This window comes from Paroedura picta, chromosome 6 (genome assembly GCF_049243985.1).
Source record: "Paroedura picta isolate Pp20150507F chromosome 6, Ppicta_v3.0, whole genome shotgun sequence".
In the NCBI taxonomy this organism is placed as follows: Eukaryota; Metazoa; Chordata; class Lepidosauria; order Squamata; family Gekkonidae; genus Paroedura; species Paroedura picta.
The window spans coordinates 73,696,662-73,715,798 of NC_135374.1; the positions used below are offsets into that span (position 1 = coordinate 73,696,662).

General features: G+C 42.1%; 1 long non-coding RNA gene across 2 annotated transcripts in view; it reads left to right on the forward strand.

The window, feature by feature from the left end:
- LOC143840068 (uncharacterized) overlaps positions 1 to 19,137 on the forward strand; it is a 332,902-nt gene that overhangs the window by 4,317 nt on the left and 309,448 nt on the right. For both annotated transcript variants that reach the window (XR_013231999.1, XR_013232000.1), the window contains exon 2: positions 8,523 to 8,571. This is a non-coding gene — a long non-coding RNA (uncharacterized LOC143840068). The remainder of the gene's footprint in view (positions 1 to 8,522; positions 8,572 to 19,137) is intronic.

The window sequence follows — 19,137 nt, forward strand, 5'->3', positions numbered from 1 at the left end:
AGAAAAAGCAAATGACATGTTGATATACCATATGCTAGTCAGATATTCATTCAGTGTACCTGTGAGATAACGTTTGTAACCAAGTCATATGATTTTGATTGTGGAAGTCCCACAACATTTTCTGCAAACTTTGATATATGTAAATTCTAGGGATATATCACATTTTCAGAAAGTTCAAGCTCTAGGATCAGATTACTACTATTCTACTAAAATATTTTTCAGCCATTGACTCATTGTTTAATTATCCTATATTTCAATCTCCAATTTTGTGTTGGTCTGTTCATGTTATTTAATATCTGTAATTAAGAATGGTTCCCTAAAACCTCTGGGCATAAGTGAAACTCAACACCAATGTGCAAATAACTGTTCTCTTAAGTATATTTCAGTTTAATTGACACAAAACTTAATTAAAAATAACAAAGCAGAGTTAATCTTTGATTTATTGTTTGAATAGTTACATTAATCTGTCACCATATAAATCAGGCTTCACTAGGGTTTAACAATGCAGGCATAGCTTGTTAGCTTAATAATTTAACATCTACTGCCAGAAACAAAGAAGAGCATTTGGTGGTCTGTTCCATGAATCTTTCATTTTAGATTTTAATTGTGCAGCTCACATTCAATAGTTGGGGAAATTATAGTACTGGCCATTAGTACAACAGTTTCCTAGTTTAAAAGGCTGTTTAATTAGTAGCTCACAGCTAGTAAATACAGAGATGTTCTAATTTCTAATTTTGCTTAATGGCTATGAATGAGAAAGTAGACTTCACCTGCTCTATCAGGGTATGGTCTTGTGAAGAAGCCTCACTGATTTGTGAAATACAGATAATGACTAAAATACTTTCCCCGCTAGGACAAGCAGTTTTTCAACAATAAAGGAAGAAGGGGGAGTGATTTTGCTTGATATTCCCCCCTCAATCTGCCACACTGATTTTTTTGTTCACAAGTATCCTGTAACCTCTGTCAGTGCTTTTTTTGTCATTTATGGGGAGGCTGAGGAAATTGGAATGTGGGCTGCTTCTCTGGGAACCAACCCAATATTTTGATGAATGATGGAAGATCCCTCCTGACCAGTGAAAATTTGTCATTAAGTACTTCATTGTGATCTAAAGTGAATTCAGGACAAAGTGCATTGAACCACTATTGAATGGCTGGGCAAATTCTGATTACATAGCTAAAATAAGTTAGCCTATATAAACAAGAGAGATGTTACTTTCAAGGTTACTATATATATACTTTCAAGGTTACTATATCACAGTACAAAAACAGACAAAACTTATTACAAAGAACACCATCCATTCTGAAGAATATGCATATGTATTAATACTTGTAAGGTGTATGTTGTTTACTTGGGTTTTTATTTGGGCACAGTCTAGATTTTACTTACTTCAATGTAATGAAGTTTGGAAATAACCTGGTTGAGCAGTACATTCTAACTCTACTGTTCCCATTTCCCACCGAGCTAGGATGAAATTCTCAGGGGTTGTCCTCCATTCTAAAGTGATTATTCCAACAAATTGGAGAGAGATGGAGATAAGAGTAGAACTAACGTGCTATCCTTGGTAGCTCTGCCATGCACAAATTTTAATTCCCAGTAACCTGATCCCTGACTCCCTCTTACATCTGGCACCCCCAGAAAGCAAGCAGCATTATAGAGCAAGGGCAAGAGAGGTGTGACTGACTCAAGAAGACAGCCAGCATTATGGAGTATGAAATGTCTTGCATATAGCTTTGCAAAAAAAAAAAAAAAAGCAGATAGAATTAGACAGCAAATAGATACCGATTCTGCACTGGTGGGTGCCGCTTCGGGCAGCATACCCCACAGCTTCCTATGTCACTACGGGGAACCTTTTATGGTGGCGCACACCATCTTCCACAGATTTCTGCATCCCCATGACACAGCTGGGGCATAAAAGCTCCAGCACACGGAGGGATTGTGAGGTGTGTGTGTTATTTGCATGATGATGGGATTGCGTTATTATGTGCAAATAAGAAATATTACTTGTAAATTTAAAAATGCCTGATTTGGCCCTGTGCCACTGTAAAGCACTGCGGAGGTGACTGGGGCATTTTTTAATCCTTGCTGGGACACCCTATAGCCCTGTTGGCCCCCACAGCAGGCCAGGGAATGTGAAAATATCCACATATCCTTTCTGTGAGGCAACACCAGGCCTAGGACGGGGACAGGCCAGCGCTGACGTCTTGGAGACTTTGGGGTGGAGCCAGGAGTGGACGGGATTTGGGATGGGGAGGGTCCTCAGTGGAATAATTTTATGGAGTCTACCCTCCAAGCAGCAATTTTCTCCAGGTAAACTGATCTCTTTAGTCAAGATAAATTATAATCCCAGGGGACTGACAGGTTCTGCCTGGGGATTGGCATCCCTAAAGGCATGGTAGAATGGATTAGCTCCATTACCTACATTTTTGCTGGTATTTCCATCAGTTCTTTTTAGTGTAACAGCATCTGAACTACGATCTCTTCTAGCATGTATGTATGTGCTAGCTTTCCATATCTTTTGCATGTGCCTTCCTACACGAAAGTTCAGGTTATGCTAGCCTTATCTATGACTCTTTTAGCACGTGTATAAGTGCTGAGGGGCAGGCTGCCATGAAAGTGTATTAAGTTTATCACCTTTAGATGGCCTTGGATTGAAGCTGCTGTTTGTGACTTTATTGTTTCTAGTGTCAACATGCTGCAGTTTACATTTATAAAAAGTCTTGGCCAATTGTTTGGGGAGAAGGATGGTATATAAGTATTTGAGTAACCAAATAGTACTTTTCTATTACATTCATTTGTAAACAATTGCACAGCCCTATTATTAATGGGAAAGCCTGCTCACTATCAGAATCTGGGTGTGTAAATTTTGATCCTGGAAAGAATATTGAGAGGATTTCCCCAAATTCTTATTTTAGGCTTCTAAAGAAAATAAATGGCTGTTGTCCTGGCTTTTATATTTCTAGTAACATTCATAAGTTTCAATTATCCTTCTATTGAAAATCGATATGTAGAAAGCACAAAGACAATTCTGAAATTATTTTAAGCTCTAACAAATGGCTTGCTTCTAGCTGAAAATAACTAGTTGCAGAATATAACTTTTTAAAAATATAATGCATTCCCGTTTAAAGCCCTAATCCTCAAGTCCAAGAGTCTTTGTCGTACAACAGGTAGACTTCTTTGTACTTAGTGCTGCTTTTGTCTCCAACCACACCACCTTCTCTCTGCAGCTAGGACCCCGGACATAAATATTAGATGCCACTGTAGGCCTCTCCTTGTAGGCCTCGCCTAATTTCATTTGTGAATTAGACACCCATCCTACTCCTCTTGCTTCAGCACTGGTTGTAAAAAAAAAATCAATAATTTTTTAAATAGGGTTGTCACCTCTGGCTTGGGAAATGCTTGGCAATTTGAGGATGCAGACTTGGAGGGACTGAGGCATGGGAAAGAGGGGAACCTCAACAGCGTCTAAGTGCCACATAATCTACCTTCCACAGCAGCCATTTTCTCCAGGGTAATTCTAGGAGCTCTCCAAACCCCACCTTGAGGATGGCAAGTCCCTGAATGCTCACTTGTACTCATTCTGCATCAGTGGCACCACATTTTGGTGGTGGCCCTGTCCGCCCTGGATTTCTGCATCCCCATGATGCAACTGGGGTGGAAACGTTCTGCACAGGGGTGGTGGTTGATTTTTTTTTTTTTTTGCACAGTGGGATTGCATAACAAGCTAATCCCGCTTTTGTGCAAATTAAAAAATGCCTCATTTGGCACCGTGGCATTGCGAAGCACCAAAGAGTAGAATAGGGCATTTGTTGACTCTACCAGGACACCATACCAGGACACTGGGCTGGCCCAGCATGGCTGCCGATGGTGCCCACAGAGAAAAAGGGGACACGGAAATATTGGTGTTTCCTTCCAGTGGGGCAATGGAGGGCCTAAAGCAGGTCAGGGTTGCAAGGGGGCTGGGCCAGCACCAAAATCATGTGGACATGGAGATTAGCCTGTGCAGAACTGATCTTGCAGTTTTTCCTAGTAAAAACATGGCACAACTCCTTTATTTGCAGTCCTCACCATAGAGATTCTATTCATGCTTAACAACTGAGAGTCCATTTTCTTTATCTTTTCTCCAATAGCAATGAAGAGAACCCTTCTTTACTATCCTTCTCTCTTTTACCAAAAAGAGCAAACGGCAACATCAAATTCGCTGTTTATGAAAAGATTGTGCTTTAAGATTATTAGACACTTGGATTCAAATATGATGTGTGCTGACCCATGTGTTCCATCTTTTTTATTGATCCCCATCCTTCCAAAATCCACATCTCCAAATGAGGGTTTGTGTATGCACACTGATGTGTTTAGTTGGTTTAGTTACCATCACTGTAAGCAAATACTGTCTTATCCTTTCTTATGAATTTCCTGGCTTGGAGGGCTATTTAACCCAGAATTGGTTTATAAACATCTTTAAACCGCCCGTGGCGTCACGGGCGCCACGGACTATATAATTCGGTAAGGGGGGTAGAGGTGGGATTAGTCCGTGATGAGGAAGGGTCCGGATTGTGTAAGTCCCGGCAGGGCCCTGATCTCTTTCGGGAGCTCATTCCGCCAGGTGGGGGTCAGGACTGAAAAGGCCCTGGCCCTTGTTGAGGCCCAACATGCCTCTTTAGGGCCAGGGATCCATAGCCAGTTGGAGGTGGCAGAGCGTAGAGCTCTTCTGGGGGTTTAGGCAGAGAGGCGGTCTCTCAGATACACTGGGCCCAGACTGCGTATGGCCTTAAAGGTGATTACCAAAACCTTAAACTTAATCCGGAATTCAAGAGGGAGCCAACCGAGTTCTTGGAGTACCAGCTGGATATGAGATCTCCATGACGTCTTAGTGAGAATCCTGGCCACGGCATTCTGCACCAGTTGTAGTTTCCGGATCAAGGTTAAGGGTAGGCCTGTGTAGAGCGAGTTGCAGAAATCCAGTCTGGAGGTGACCATCACATGGATCACTGTGGCTAGGTGCTCTGTTTCCAGGTAGGGCGCTAGTAGTTTGGTTTGGCGGAGGTGGTAAAATGCCAGCCGTGTTACCTTCGTGACCTGGGCTTCCATTGTAAGGGAAGCATCCAGGATCACACCAAGGTTCCTGGCGGAGTGAGTCACTAGGAGCGTGCTTCCTCCCATGGTCCCTTCCTACCCAAACATAGGACCTCCGTCTTTGCAGGATTGAGCTTCAGACGACCCTGCTTGATCCATTTTGTCACTGCTTCCAGGCATCTGGCTAAAGATTCTGGGGGGGAGTCAGGGCAGTCATCCATTATCAAAACATCTTGCTGAATCATTATGTTATAGTAAAGCCCTTTGTAAAAAATGCCCTGCTGAATAATTGTTTTGTGAAGTCTGCAGAATGTCAGGAACAATATCAGGCAAGCCATTCCACGACAGAGGATGCACATGATTGGACATTTGTTGATCTTGCCTATTAACAGGGTAGCAACTGCAGAAGGTCCTGCTCAGATGCATGAAGCTGTCATGGTAAAGCACAGGGCAAGGGACAGTCCTACAGATATGAGAGTCCAAGGCCATGAAGGGCTTTGTATATGGTAGCCAATATACATTATATCCAATATATGAGAGCAAGTTTGGTGTATTGGTTAAGAGCAGTGTTCCCCAACCTTTTAATCACTGGGGACCGGTCAATGCTTGTCAATTTTACTGAGGCCCGGGGGGGGGGTAGTCTTTTGCCGAGGGACATTGCCACTGCCGCCTGAGCCCCTGCTCTACTTGCTTTCCCGCTGGTGCCCCTGACTTCTCACCACCCACTGGGGGGTGCTGCCAGCAGCAGCTGCGCAGTGCTACACTGAGGGGGAGCCCCAGCTATGGTGGCCGCTGGAGAGCAGCAAAGGTGAGCCGGTGGCAGAATGACAGGGCAGTTCCTGAGGCAGCCCCAGGGAGGAGGACGAGGAGGAGCCATGACCCGGGACCGACTGATCCACGGACCGGCCCTGGCCCCGGTCCCGTCCCCGGTCCCCAGACCGAGGTTTGGGGACCACTGACTAGAGAACCAGGTTTGATTCCCCACTTCTTGATATAAAGCCAGCTGGGTGACCTTGGGCCAGTCACAGTTCTCTCAGAGCACTCTCAGTTACACCTACCTCACAGGGGGTATGTTGTGGGGAGAGGAAGGGAACCCAGTTCTCCAGATTAGAGACCAGTGCTCTTAACTACTACACCACACTGGCTCTTTCCATACAGGACAAGTCCTACATTTAGGACAACTGGTTTCTTATGTCAACTTTTTGATTCTGGTCTGTATATGTCTCTTTAGGTCAAAGTCAACGTTTATTGTTACAATAGTTTAGAGCAAGTTATACAAACAAAATCATAACAGACCATAGTACTATGGTTATAAGGTATAGTACAGTTAAGACATAGCATAGAGATAAAACTTAAAATTATCTTACTTCAAGAAATTGTATTTTCATGGCAGCGGCATGAAACTTAGCAAGCTGGATTGTCACCGAATGTTAACAGTCTCTTTGGTTGGTCTGTAACCGAACATCCTGGGAACCTTTTAAGTAATGGATCGATCAGTTTGCCTTGAATATCTGCATAGGCAGAGCAGTGGAACAGCATGTGTTCTCTGATTCACCTCTATGAGCACCATCCATTTGTAACATTGTGGTCCATCAAGACCACAGGACCATCAAGATGCAGGAAAGCTCACCTGTAAGGCACCAAGTCCCTATCACGTGAAACAATGGACCGATTATGCATGGGCGGGGAAGGGTGAACTGGTGCCTGAAGGAACGGGGCTAATCCCTGCTTATGCATGACACCATCTGGGTCCCCTCCCAGCCTTGGCCAGCTGTAGGGCCTCTGATGGCCCACAGCAAGAGGAAGCGGATACTTCCTCATTTCCTTGCTTGCCGCTATGGTCAGCAGAGGCTCAGCCAGGCCAAGCCTGTACATACAGGAAAAGGTCCAGCTCCTCCCACCTACCTATGGTGTCCCTGCAGGGATACAAAATGCCCCCCATAATGGTGGGATAGTGGCATGCCTCTACCCCATCATCCTGCAGTGGGACCCCCTCCCCTCCCCTCCCCGGTGCTGCTGCTGCTGCCACAAGGCACAGTGAGACCTTCCAGCTCTAGAGTTGTGAGTGTGCATGCTCAACTCTGGGGTGGATTGTGCACTGGGGGATTATGTCCCCCATGCATACAAGGGAAGCGGCGGGGCATGCTGCCCCACCGTGCGAAACTGCTGGTGGCCCGGTGCAGCTCTGCCGTGCATAATCAGTCAATTCTTAGGCTAAATGGAAATGAAAGGATAAAAGAATAAAATATTAGAAGGTAATTTATAGGAGGTATTCTGAGCAATATTATCAGCTACATTTTGCCTGCCTAAAAGGTATTTTAAAAAATTGAATTCAGTGAGGAATAGTTTGGCCTTTAAGAACTAATTATTGCAGTCAGCCTAAAAAATGTGAAAGTGAAAGATGAAATTTATTCTGATTTCAGCTACATTAAACATTGGCCAGTTATGCTGTACTCTTTCTACAATGTAGGTATTTTGATTTTCTGTTGTTTAAATTGCTCATGCTGTAGAACAAGAGGTCATGAGGGTGCAATCAATTTGCTGAGCTACTCAAAGGTCAACAGTTTTTTCTTCTGAGCACTTTACTAAGCATGGAGGGGGTGGGAGGAAAACACTGAAAAAATATAGCTGAAATATGTAAAATGGCTGCCCAGCGAAGGCCAGTTTGAAACCAGATTACAGGATTTTCCTCATACTCCATATTGGCTTTTTTTTTGGGGGGGGGGGTTGCATTGTTGCATAGACATGGCTTATTCCATTGAAACAGTAGGCCCAGTAGCCACCTTAAAACAGATTTCACTGGGAACCCATATTGCTGTGTCATTTTTTGACTTTGTGCTTTATATGAAAGAAGGAACAGGATAGTTATACCTCTAAAAGATTCCATTGCTGATAGTGAAGATGAAATCAGTTTAAATAAAATACTGTAAAAACTAATTTCTAAGTATATTTGAGCAATGATCGAAAAAGACCTCCTTGGTCACGTCAAGTCTCCAGAGGGGACAACAGAATAGCAATATTAAGCTTCAAAGCAGAGTGGCTCTATAAATTCATTGAAATTTGGCTATCTGAATGGAACAGATAACCACTTCAAGCCAAAGTAGCATAATATTCAAGAACAGATTAGTTTTGTGCCCTGATTTCCCATCTCATTATTATCTTTGTCATGGAAATGGATGTACTTTCTGTTTCTCAGCTGCCATTATGCTAGAAATATTATCACATCTGATCTTTTGATTTTTGTAGACCTAAAAATTGGTAGAATTCTATTCCTGTTGTACACGCCTGTCATGATTTTATGATGAATATAATGGTCACATCTATAAAAAGTAGAATTGAATTTATTTTTAAATGTAGTTGAAGATGTTAATTTCATTTTCGTGTAACATAATTTGAATATGATATTTAAAGACAAATCTTCTCAAAAAAGGACTTGTCTTTCCCCTTCTAGATGTACTCTGAAATGGTACAAGAAATCAGGATAGGACAACCTTAAACTGGTAAGTGGTACTTTTTGGACATTTTAATTTATCCTGTACAGGATCATTGATTACCAGAAGGTTTAAAAGTACCAAAGACAATTTCCTGTGCTTGATCTGAAGGAGTAACTAAAACATTTAGCACTTGTTTGCATTTACATACTTTTGTGTTCTGATTTTTCAAGAAAAACAGTATTGCCAGCCATTGCCGGACAATCCAGAGTTCCTATAAAGACACCTTGAAACTAGCTGTATATATTGACCCAGTGAATTATTTCAGCATATCACAATCTCTTTCTGAAAGTAATCTATTTTTTAAAATATCTAACATTGGAAAATGCTTGCATAAAATTACAAAAATTATATTTGGTGATCTTAGCATTCACTGCTATATTCCTGCCTGTCATACTTATACCAGTGAATGGTGATCATCTCATTGACCGTTTATGCACTGGGAACTTCACTGCCCCAACTCTTGTGCAGGAGCACAAATGGGGGGGCGGATGAGGTGCGCCAGGCCAAATGCTCCCCCATGTGGGTGCAGAAAGAGGTGGGGTAACCTGCCACGACTAAAACTCCAGCCTGCAGCACAGCATGAAACCTTCAGTGCATAAACGGTCATTTAGCTGACTGTCAGCCTTCACTAGTGTATCTTGGTGAATGCTAGCATTCAGCAATATGTTGGATAGTTACACTAACATGTGTACAACATTGCAAGAATGTAATTGTATGGATTGCTAATCAGGCAGCATCTTGAAAATTTAGTTCTCATTTCAGGAGCTGCGAGAGAGTTCCGTTTTTCATAATGTTTTATATTCATCTGGAGAAAATTTAGCTAATCAAAATATATAACCCTGAAGGTAGTAAGCCGTTGCTAAAATTCATAGAAAGTATCTGACAATAACATTCTCTGATGACGCATTTTCATGACAGGCAGCAGAGAAAACAAGATATATGAGTAATGTGTTCTTCTAATAGCAGCAAAGTTAGATAAAGTAGCTTAGTTTTCCTGATGACAATTTTCACTGTATAGAAGCGAACACACAGCACGGTGGAGGAGGGGGACAGAGTATTACATTCAATGGAGTTTGAGGTAGAGTCATTTAAAACAACCAGCCAAAGTGTTGGGTTTAATTTTGCAGTGAATAGTAGTGATGCAGCTGATTTATGTTGACAGACAAGGTCTGGGAACTGTGTACCTGTGTTTTGTCAAATGTTTTCTGGCAAAGGTTCTTGATTGGATCTGGATGTAATGAGACACTCAATGGAAAAGGGAGAATCTTGTACTTTTATTAGGCAGGCAATTAAAAATCAAACAAGCATAAATAAAGACATATTCATTTCAGTTAGCAGGCAAATATCAAACATTGGCATAGCATATCAAGCAAGATTGCTATCTTCCTGCACCTATTAAAAGTCCCTATCCTCATAGCCAAGAAGTTCTACCTGGCTCCCTGCAGCTTACCCCAAAGTAAGCAGAAAGAACCTGGAGGAAGATCCAGGTTCATCAGGGGCTTCTTCCTTCTTCTTGGCAGGATTCCGAGATGTAGTGTTGTTCCCCATCCAGCAGAAACTTGGGCAGCTGCTTATATACAGCTGTACAGCCCCTCCCCCCAAGATTAAGTAATGGTTTCAACTGTCCACTCTTCACTTAGTTCCTTATCAGATCTGATTATAGTTTAACAATTAACTTACTTGGTGCTTGCCCATTTGGAGTTTGGGTTTCAAAATTGGGTGTCATTTCTAGTATCTAAATGAGGCTGGTTAAAGTAAGGTTGCTGACTGGCAGTTAAAGCTGGCATTCTGCCGTTATCTATCCTACGGTCCGCCCCCCCCCCCCTGACACAGGTGTCTGAGAGAGCAACTTGCCTCAGTATCTCATGGAAGACTGCCAAGCCTTTTGTCCAGAGAACACTTGCAACCCCCTTGGCTTTGTGCCAACGGCAGCATTTCTCTAATGAAGCAGCTACATTTCTATAGGGACCAGAAAACTAAAGCTCCCATTAATATCATACAACTGCATTACAAGGAACTTAAGAAAACACATTTCTCACTTAACATAATATGTGGCATTGTGATTCAGCAACATAGGTAGAATGGAAAGAAAGACAGACATGTCACTTATCCTATTCGAAATGCAATTGGCCTCCTGCGATGCCACTACAACCTGAGGGACCTCCTTTCTGAGTATGTCCCCCAAAGAGCATTGCGCTCTGCAAATTCCAATGTACTGGTAGTCCCCGGCCCCAAAGAAGTGTGATTGATCTCAACCAGAGCTAGGGCCTCTTTGGCCCTGGTCCCAGCCTGGTGGAATGAGTTGTCAGCTAAGATCCAGTCACTATCAGAGCTGACACATTATGAAGGGCCTGGAAGATGGCACTCTTCCACCATATGGTTGAGATCAACTTATGCACAATACAACATCAGAAAGGGCCCCTCCTCTTCCTCCCCACCTCCCTTACCATCTGAAGATGATTTCAGTTGTTTTACTTCCAAATAGTTCAAATAACTATACTGAGAGTTGTAGCTTTGATTTTCAGTAACAGCACTACATTACTGACTAAAATGTAGTGCATATAAACATGCACAAAGCTGCTTTATACTGAGTCACATCATTGGTCCATCAAGTGTAATCAGACTGAAAGTGGCACTCCAGGATCTAATATCACCCACAGCTTGGTCCTTTTAAGTGGAGATGCCAAGCAGATGCTCTATCACTGAACTACAGACACTGCTGGTAGGGAAGCTTCCAGAATTCTTCTCCTCTAAATTTCTTCTCAGACCATTGAGTTACAAATTACCCATACTCATTATGAAAGCAGAGCTAATACACTGGGAATTTTCTACTGGTTTTATTTTTTAAGATTTGTACAGAATACTGGCTGTGTATAGTAAAGTAGTACAGTAGTTTATTGCGGTATAACATAGGAGTAAATACCAAAAACAGTACAGCAAATACTTAATAAAAACTTACCACTAACATACAAAATAGAAATAAGAAATAAGAATAAAAAATTTAAAAAATAGATTAGGACTGAAATCTAAATTATCTAGATAATAGGGACAATATTAACCTTAACCAGTTTAATAGGGTTTAAGAAGTATACAGGTAGATAGATATTCTCAGTTCACAAAGCATGCCCTATCAGTTCCATAAACTCTGAGAACTATCAGACAGAAGCTGGCTACTGATTTGGTAATTACTGGTGCTTCATCAGACAATAATTGGTTAACTATGACTGTGTTGTTTACAATGGCTGTGTTGTTGGCCCTGACCCAGAGGGAGGATGAATCTACTTGGGCCTAAGCATAAAAGGGGCAGCTCAGGAGAACATGCCCTAGATCTACTTGGCCAAAGTTACATGGACATAGTCTTTCGTGGAAGGGGATCTGTTTATACCTCCCACCCACTACTGCAGAAAGCAGTGCTATGCACCTTGCCAAAGTACCTGGTTGTGTATAGTTTACCAGAGTTTTCAGCTCCTTGAACACATTTATACCTTCCTCTCATATCCTTATAACCGATTATTTGGCATTTTCTACATGGTGTTACTGCATTGATTCTGGCCCCTTACTGTTTAAGTTTATTTTGTACAAAAACGCTTCACAATGTTTTATTTATTTATTTATTTATTTATTTATTTATTTATTTATTTGTTTATTTATTTATTTATTTGAATTTTTATACCGCCCTTCGGCTCTGGGCAGTTAACATAAAACATTTTGGAACATTTACATAGAACTATCAAAATCAATAAAACAGTATAACAATAACAACAACAACCAGAACAACTAGAACAGCACTTCAACAATAACTTTGACACTCCCTCAGCAGGTTCCGTCTCTCAGTCTGGAGGGGACTTGTAGATATTATGGGTCAGTCGGCCCCACCATATGCCTGGTGGAAGAGCTCCTTTTTGCAGGCCCTGTGGAATTGTGTAAGTCCCAGCAGGGTCCTGATCTCTTCAGGGAGCTCATTCCACCAAGTGGGGGCCAGGACTGAAAAGGCCAACGTTGAGGTCCAACGTGCCTCTTTAGAGGCAGGGATCTGTAGCCAGTTGGAGGTGGCGGAGCGTAGAGCTCTTCTGGGGGTTTAGGCAGAGAGGCGGTCTCTCAGATACACTGGGCCCAGATCACATATGGCCTTAAAGGTGATTACCAAAACCTTAAGCTTAATCTGGAATTGAACTGGGAGCTAGCCAAGTTCTTGGAGTACCGGCTGTATATGAGATCTCCACGACGTCTTAGTGAGAATCCTGGCTGCGGTGTTCTGCACTAGTTGTAGTTTCCAGATCAAGGATAAGGGTAGGCCTGCGTAGAGTGAGTTGCAGAAGTCCAGTCTAGAGGTGACCATCGCATGGATCACTGTGGCTAGGTGCTCTGGGTCCAGGTAGGGCGCTAGTAGTTTGGCTTGGCAGAGGTGGTAAAATGCCAGCCGTGCTATCTTTGTGACCTGGGCTTCCATTGTAAGGGAAGAATCCAGGATCACGCCCAGGTTCCTGGTGGAGTGAGTCACTAGGAGCTGCAGATCGTCCAGGTGGGCAGGCGTGCTTCCTCCCATGGTCTCTTCCTATCCAACTACATGACCTCAATCTTTGCAGGGTTGAGCTTCAGATGACTCTGCTTGATCCATTTTGTCACTGCTTCCAGGCATCTGGCTAAAGATTCTGGGGGGGAGTCAGGGCAGTCATCCATCAGGAGGAAGAGCTGGGTGTCATCTGCGTATTAGTGGCAACCCAGCCCAAACATCTGCAGCAGCTGAGCAAGAGAGTGCATGAAGATATTAAATAGCTTAGGAGAGAGGACTGCTCCTTGTGGGACTCCACATGTGAGCTGGTGACGGCTAGATACTCTCTCTCCTATTGCTACCCTCTGTTCGCAATGAGATCAGCCATTAGAGGGCTGTCCCCTGTATCCCAGTGTCAGCAAGGCGGTGAGCTAGGAGCTCATGATCGACTGTGTCAAACGCTGCTGACAGGTCTGATAGTATCAGCAGCGCTGACCCGCCTCGGTCCAGTTGGCGGCGGAGGTCATACATCAGGGCGACTAGCACTGTCTCCACCCCATGGCCAGGCCAGAAGCCCTTAAATGGGTCAAGGGCTGAAGTTTCTTCTAGGAATGCTGATATTTGCCCTGCAGCAGCCCTTTCAACCAACTTCCCCAGAAACGCCAGATGCGAGACGGGCCGGTAGTTGTCAGGCACCTGCGGAGTCAAGGATGGTTTTTTGAGCAACGGGCGTACCACTGCCTCTTTTAATCCCTCTGGGAATTTTCCTGTTTAAAGGGAGAGGTTGATTGTTTCCTGGAGGGGGGCTCCTATTCTTATGTCTGTTGTTTTTAGGAGCCACGATGGACACGGGTCTAGTGGGCAAGTGGTTGGCCTCATTGTTGCTAGTATCCTGTCCACTTCATCTGATGAGAGTCATCTGAAGTAACTCATTGTTCTCTCCAAAGGCAGCCATGGAGCCTCCAGTTCACTTTCTGTGTCCAAAGTTGAAGGGAGGTCATGGCGGAGAGTCGGGATTTTGTCTGCGAAGTGACTCACAAATGCCTCCCAGCTAATGTCCAATTGGCTATTATTTTGGTGCTCTTCATCGAGGGCAATGAGAGATCAAACTATCCTAAATAATTGTGCTGGGCGTGAGTGTGTAGACACGATGCTAGTTGAGTAAAAGTTGCGTTTCACTGACTTCACCGCCATCTCATAGGCTCTTAACTGCATTCTATAAGATGCTCTCGATTCTTCGTCATGAGTCTTCCTCCAAACTCGCTCTAGTTGTCTCAGTTCCCCTTTCTTCTTGTGGAGCAAGTTATGTTGCATAAAAGTATTGGGGACTATGATCTCTACTGCTGTGCATAATTTGTGGCAGGTTGGATCTTATTGTGTAATTTTGCATCATTTAATCTATCATGTTAACACTTATGCTTTGCTTCAGTTCTATTTTTAGACTTCTGGTTAATTCAACAATCTAAATCCTATTTCATTGTTTATTCAATTTCTCATCTTTTTGATTACATTGACTCACTCTGTGTAATCCACCTTGAGTCCCAGTGAGATAGGCAGACTATAACAAATTTAGATCCCATCTTTCTGCCCTGACAATGGCCAATAAGGTGGCTAACAATTTAAAATTTACATTACAAAATACATTGTAAAACAGTTAAGGCGGTTTCAAGGTCAGTCTCACATAGCATGCATTGCAGTAATCCAATCTAGGTGTAACTAGGGCATAAACCTGTCCTCAGATCTTTTCTGTCCAGAAAAGGCTGCAACCAGCTGAAGCCACAGCTACCACTTGCTTATCCAGCAATAGGCCTGAGACAACCAGACTATAGGACTGTTTTTTTCAAGGGGAACTCAACCCCATCCAGAATAGGTGATGCCTTAAATTGCCTTCAACCTATTATATTGTTATCTGAGCCCACAACCCTGTTAATAGACTTAAAGAGGTGTGGCGCGCAAGGCTATTTAAAAGATTATTTTATTAAGAACAGAAAACAAACTTTGTATAGAAAAAGGAGAGAGATTCCTAACTCTTCTCTGCAATTATTCTGTCTGCTCAGGAGCCAAGCAGGGAGGAAATATGCTCAAAGGAGAAGAAAGTCTCCATTAAGCCAATGAGGACACAGGCTGAGTTGGTTTTGGGGAGCTTCCTTAGGAAGCGGCACATGTGATAGGGTGGTAATTCCACAGATGGGAAGTCACCAACCTTACATGTCGGGGTAGCTGGAAGAGCTCCAATACAGGTTTACACCCATGGGTACCTTCCTTGGGTCCAGCAGGCCTGATGGTTAGGGGAAGCTTCACCAGAGGGTCACTCATCCCTGTGGGAGAGCCTGTTGAGGGTTCTCCTCCCCATAGGGCTATGATCTGCTGGCTGCAGCAGGGGAGGAGCATTTTGCGTGAGCCACCCCCTCTGCATTTGGAATTGTGCCTACGCTCATTGATATGCCAAAACAAATTTTTATCTGTGTTTGAGTGTTCTTGGAGTGCTGAACTTGCCCCTGTGCCTAGCAATTTGGAAAAAAAAAACTATCAGGAAGTTCCTGATCAAACTATGCTAAAAACACATCTCCTCCGTTGCCTCCTGTAGGATATTCTTCTTGTTCTTTTTAATCATGCACACTATAGATCTTGCATATTCCAACAACTTGTACAATGTGTAGAGACATTTATAATACAACACAGTTCCATGGTTGCCACCAATGATGACACAGCACTCTTAAAAAATCAACATGGCATAGCAGATATGCACAGCAGACTTTAATCTGGAGAATCAGGTTCATTCCTCATTCATTCATATGAAGTCTTGGGTCAGTCACAGTTCTCTCAGAACCAGTTGATGAACTAAAGTAGAGCCAGCATGGTATAGTGGTTAGAGTGTTAGGCCAGGTTCCTGGAGACCGAGATTAGATATAATAGTGGAAAAGAGAATTTGCATCCCCTCTGGGGACAAAAGCAGAGTATAAATACATAAATTGGATTACCATATGCAATATTCTTCTCCTGTTTTAGTTCCAGTGTACTATGTTGAGTATTTAAGTTATGCTACTTAGTGACCCCAGTATGTTTGTAAAACATTTCTTGCTTCATCTCACCCTCAGAACTTTATGTATTTTGCTGCTTAATTAGTGAAATAGTTGAAAACTCTTCTCAAATCACACATTTGGAGTTATACTTCTCTGGTTGCCTTTGAAAAAGCATATTGGCTTACCATTTGTTTCAGTACTCAAGCAAAATGTGCTAGTCTGCAAGCCCTCAGTATCTCAGAAAGGCAATCTTTTCCCATGCCACCATGGCATGTGTCATCTGTGAATGAGACTCTAATTTGTTCTCCATCGTTCAAGGAGACAAGGTTTGTTTCTGGGAGCAAGATCTTTTCTACTGCAGCCATGAAGCAAAGAAACACCCTTCCACAGGAAATGTGATTGAAACCAAAAAGCCTTTGAAAACAATGTGTGGAAACCAGTGTGCCTTTGATAATAAATGGGGGTTTATTGTGCTGTGTGTTATCACCCAGTGGCTTTGTTTCTGAGATTTAATTTTTAAAAATGACTGTATATTTTTAATGCAAAGTGGATAAAATATTTTAAATAATAATACATGTTCAAGGAAAATTTGTTTATGAATCCTGGGTTGCTAGTTATCTATTGTATCGGCTCATCCTTGTAGAGGTTGGATGGTGGATGGAATGTAACCTGTTTACATATCAACATGCAGGCTTTCTTATGGATGGAGAACATTACTGGGTCTGACCTTGTGAACTGTATTTTTCTGTTATAAAAACAAAATACAGCTTATTTTTCCTTGCTTTGGTATCCTGCTCAGTCATCCTTAAAATATGAGCATTACATTCTTATCTTTCACCTGTTCTTCTGGATTCCACTATTAATTATGGAGTACTGTAATTTATAAGTTAGTGCCATTTAGAAATACGCATGAAGCCCTTGCTATTTAACTACAGAGCTACTGGCAACCCTGTTTTTGTTACCGGTCAACAATGTATCATGTCTGAGAGAGGAAGTTTAATCGCTTTTTCTCTTCTCGACTAAATATAAATGATCTGCATGAGAGCTTCCTGTAGCAGTTGCCAGGCCACCTGTCCCTTGCAGAGGAACCTTGGTGATTGTTTCCAAAAAACCCAGTGTGGCTCAGGCCAGTAAGTTTGTTGAAATAGTTGGAAGACCTTAAAAATTCATGATCTCATGCAGTCAAAACAGAACAGTGAGCTATATTAATACTTGTGGCTTGGCACTGTAAGGCCACTGTAATAGGTAATCAGGATTCTCAGCCAAAACTGGAAACTCCAAAAAATGTAGCTATATTTCCTAGATATTATATGATAAATAAGCTTATTTAAAGAGCTGCTTACATTAAAATTAACCTTGTTCAGAAAAGGTAGAGCGGTTACAAATATGATCAGCATGCTTGTTCTTTATGCCATGATTTTACTGAGGCTTTTTAGCAATTATGCTGGTTATATCAGCTTGCAATATTTTTATGCTAAATGACCTGCAATACACTCGAGCTGTTGTCAAAGTGGTGGGCAAACAGTTCTATGAACACAAGGCACATAATGGAATTGAAGTGGCAGGGCACAGGCTGAAGAGCTGAGATCCAGCTTCGTTCCTCAAATGATGGGTAGTTAGTGGTTACTGCAGTGACTATCAGAGAAAATACAGCTTACGGTAAGAGTGATAAGTGGCTTTTATCGCTTACACCCTGGTTCAGAACAAACAGCAGAGAAGACTTTTGAGGGTCAGATTCTTTTTTTTAAGGTGGGAAAAGATAGCTTTTTAAAATGCATTTTTGTTTTACCTCTTGGAAATACAGTGATGGGGGTTACTGAGTAGCAAGTTTCTGAAATGTTCTGTGCTTGCTTGAAAAGCATAATAACAGGTCAAAGCTAATACTGAGTGTAGACAAAAGGCTGAAACGCCATTATGAAGGTACTTTCACATATTATTCAAAAGAGCAAAAGGATACTTCATCATGGGAAGCTAGATTTCTTTCTTCAGTAACCAGGTGGTTACTTTTTTTCTGCATTTCTATTTTACCTTTTACAATATCATAGATAACTTTAAACTTTTTTCCTCTGAGAATCTTTAAAAAGTGGGAACTTTAAAAATAAAATGGCTGTGGGTGGAACTGTGCTGAAGTGTGTGTGTGTCCTTTCTCAAAATACAAAGATCATAGCAAAGCAGGTTTGGAAAACAGTCTATTGAAGATGTGGCAAGGATGACTGGAACACAATGCCATATGGATGCCAAAGTGGAGAAAAGCCTCAACATGGTAGCAGCCTGTGTTCTCTCTCAGTCTAGTGTACCACACACTGTTGTGAAGGGGAAAAATAGGGAAAGGCATCAAACACGCAGTCTGGTACTCACTGGAGAAAGAACGGGCTACAAATAGAAATAAATAAACCCATTCTGGTTTGGCTGGCCAGTAGCATTCAGATCAGAAATAAACAAATTGATTCAGTTAACTGAAATGTGAAATACTAAGAAATATCATTAGAAATTATCCTTCCCTTAAAGAATATTGGGAAGAATGTAGTCCAAATGTGTTATTATGCTGCCTATAAGGGAAAGTGTGCATTTTCCTTCTGTCTGCAATTTGTAACCACCATTTATCCCTCCCTACTACTGTTTTTGTAGGGCTTTAAATAATGATAGCTGCTATATTGCTATACTACTATACAGTTTACTGATTTCCCTTTTTAAAAGAATTCCAGAGTTCAACAGGAGAAAAAAAATGCAGGTAAAAGGGAGGGTGATTGAGAAAATTACACAGGAGACTTGTGTGGAAACCGTAGTAGCACGGCTCTGTATTTGCAGTGAAGAACATTGCAAAACAGGAATCCTTATCACAATGAACTTCTTGCCAAGGAAGATATTTGAACTTGGATCTTTCTGGTTGTAATCCAGTACTTAAACCACTATAACACACAGATGATTGAAACTTTACTGTTAAAGAGCGTTATGAAATATGGTTTCTGATTTCTTGTATTGGGAATGATATTCCAGCAATGATTCATTTACATCTGAATTGAACCTATGCACTAACCCCTTCTGAGAACTAAGACA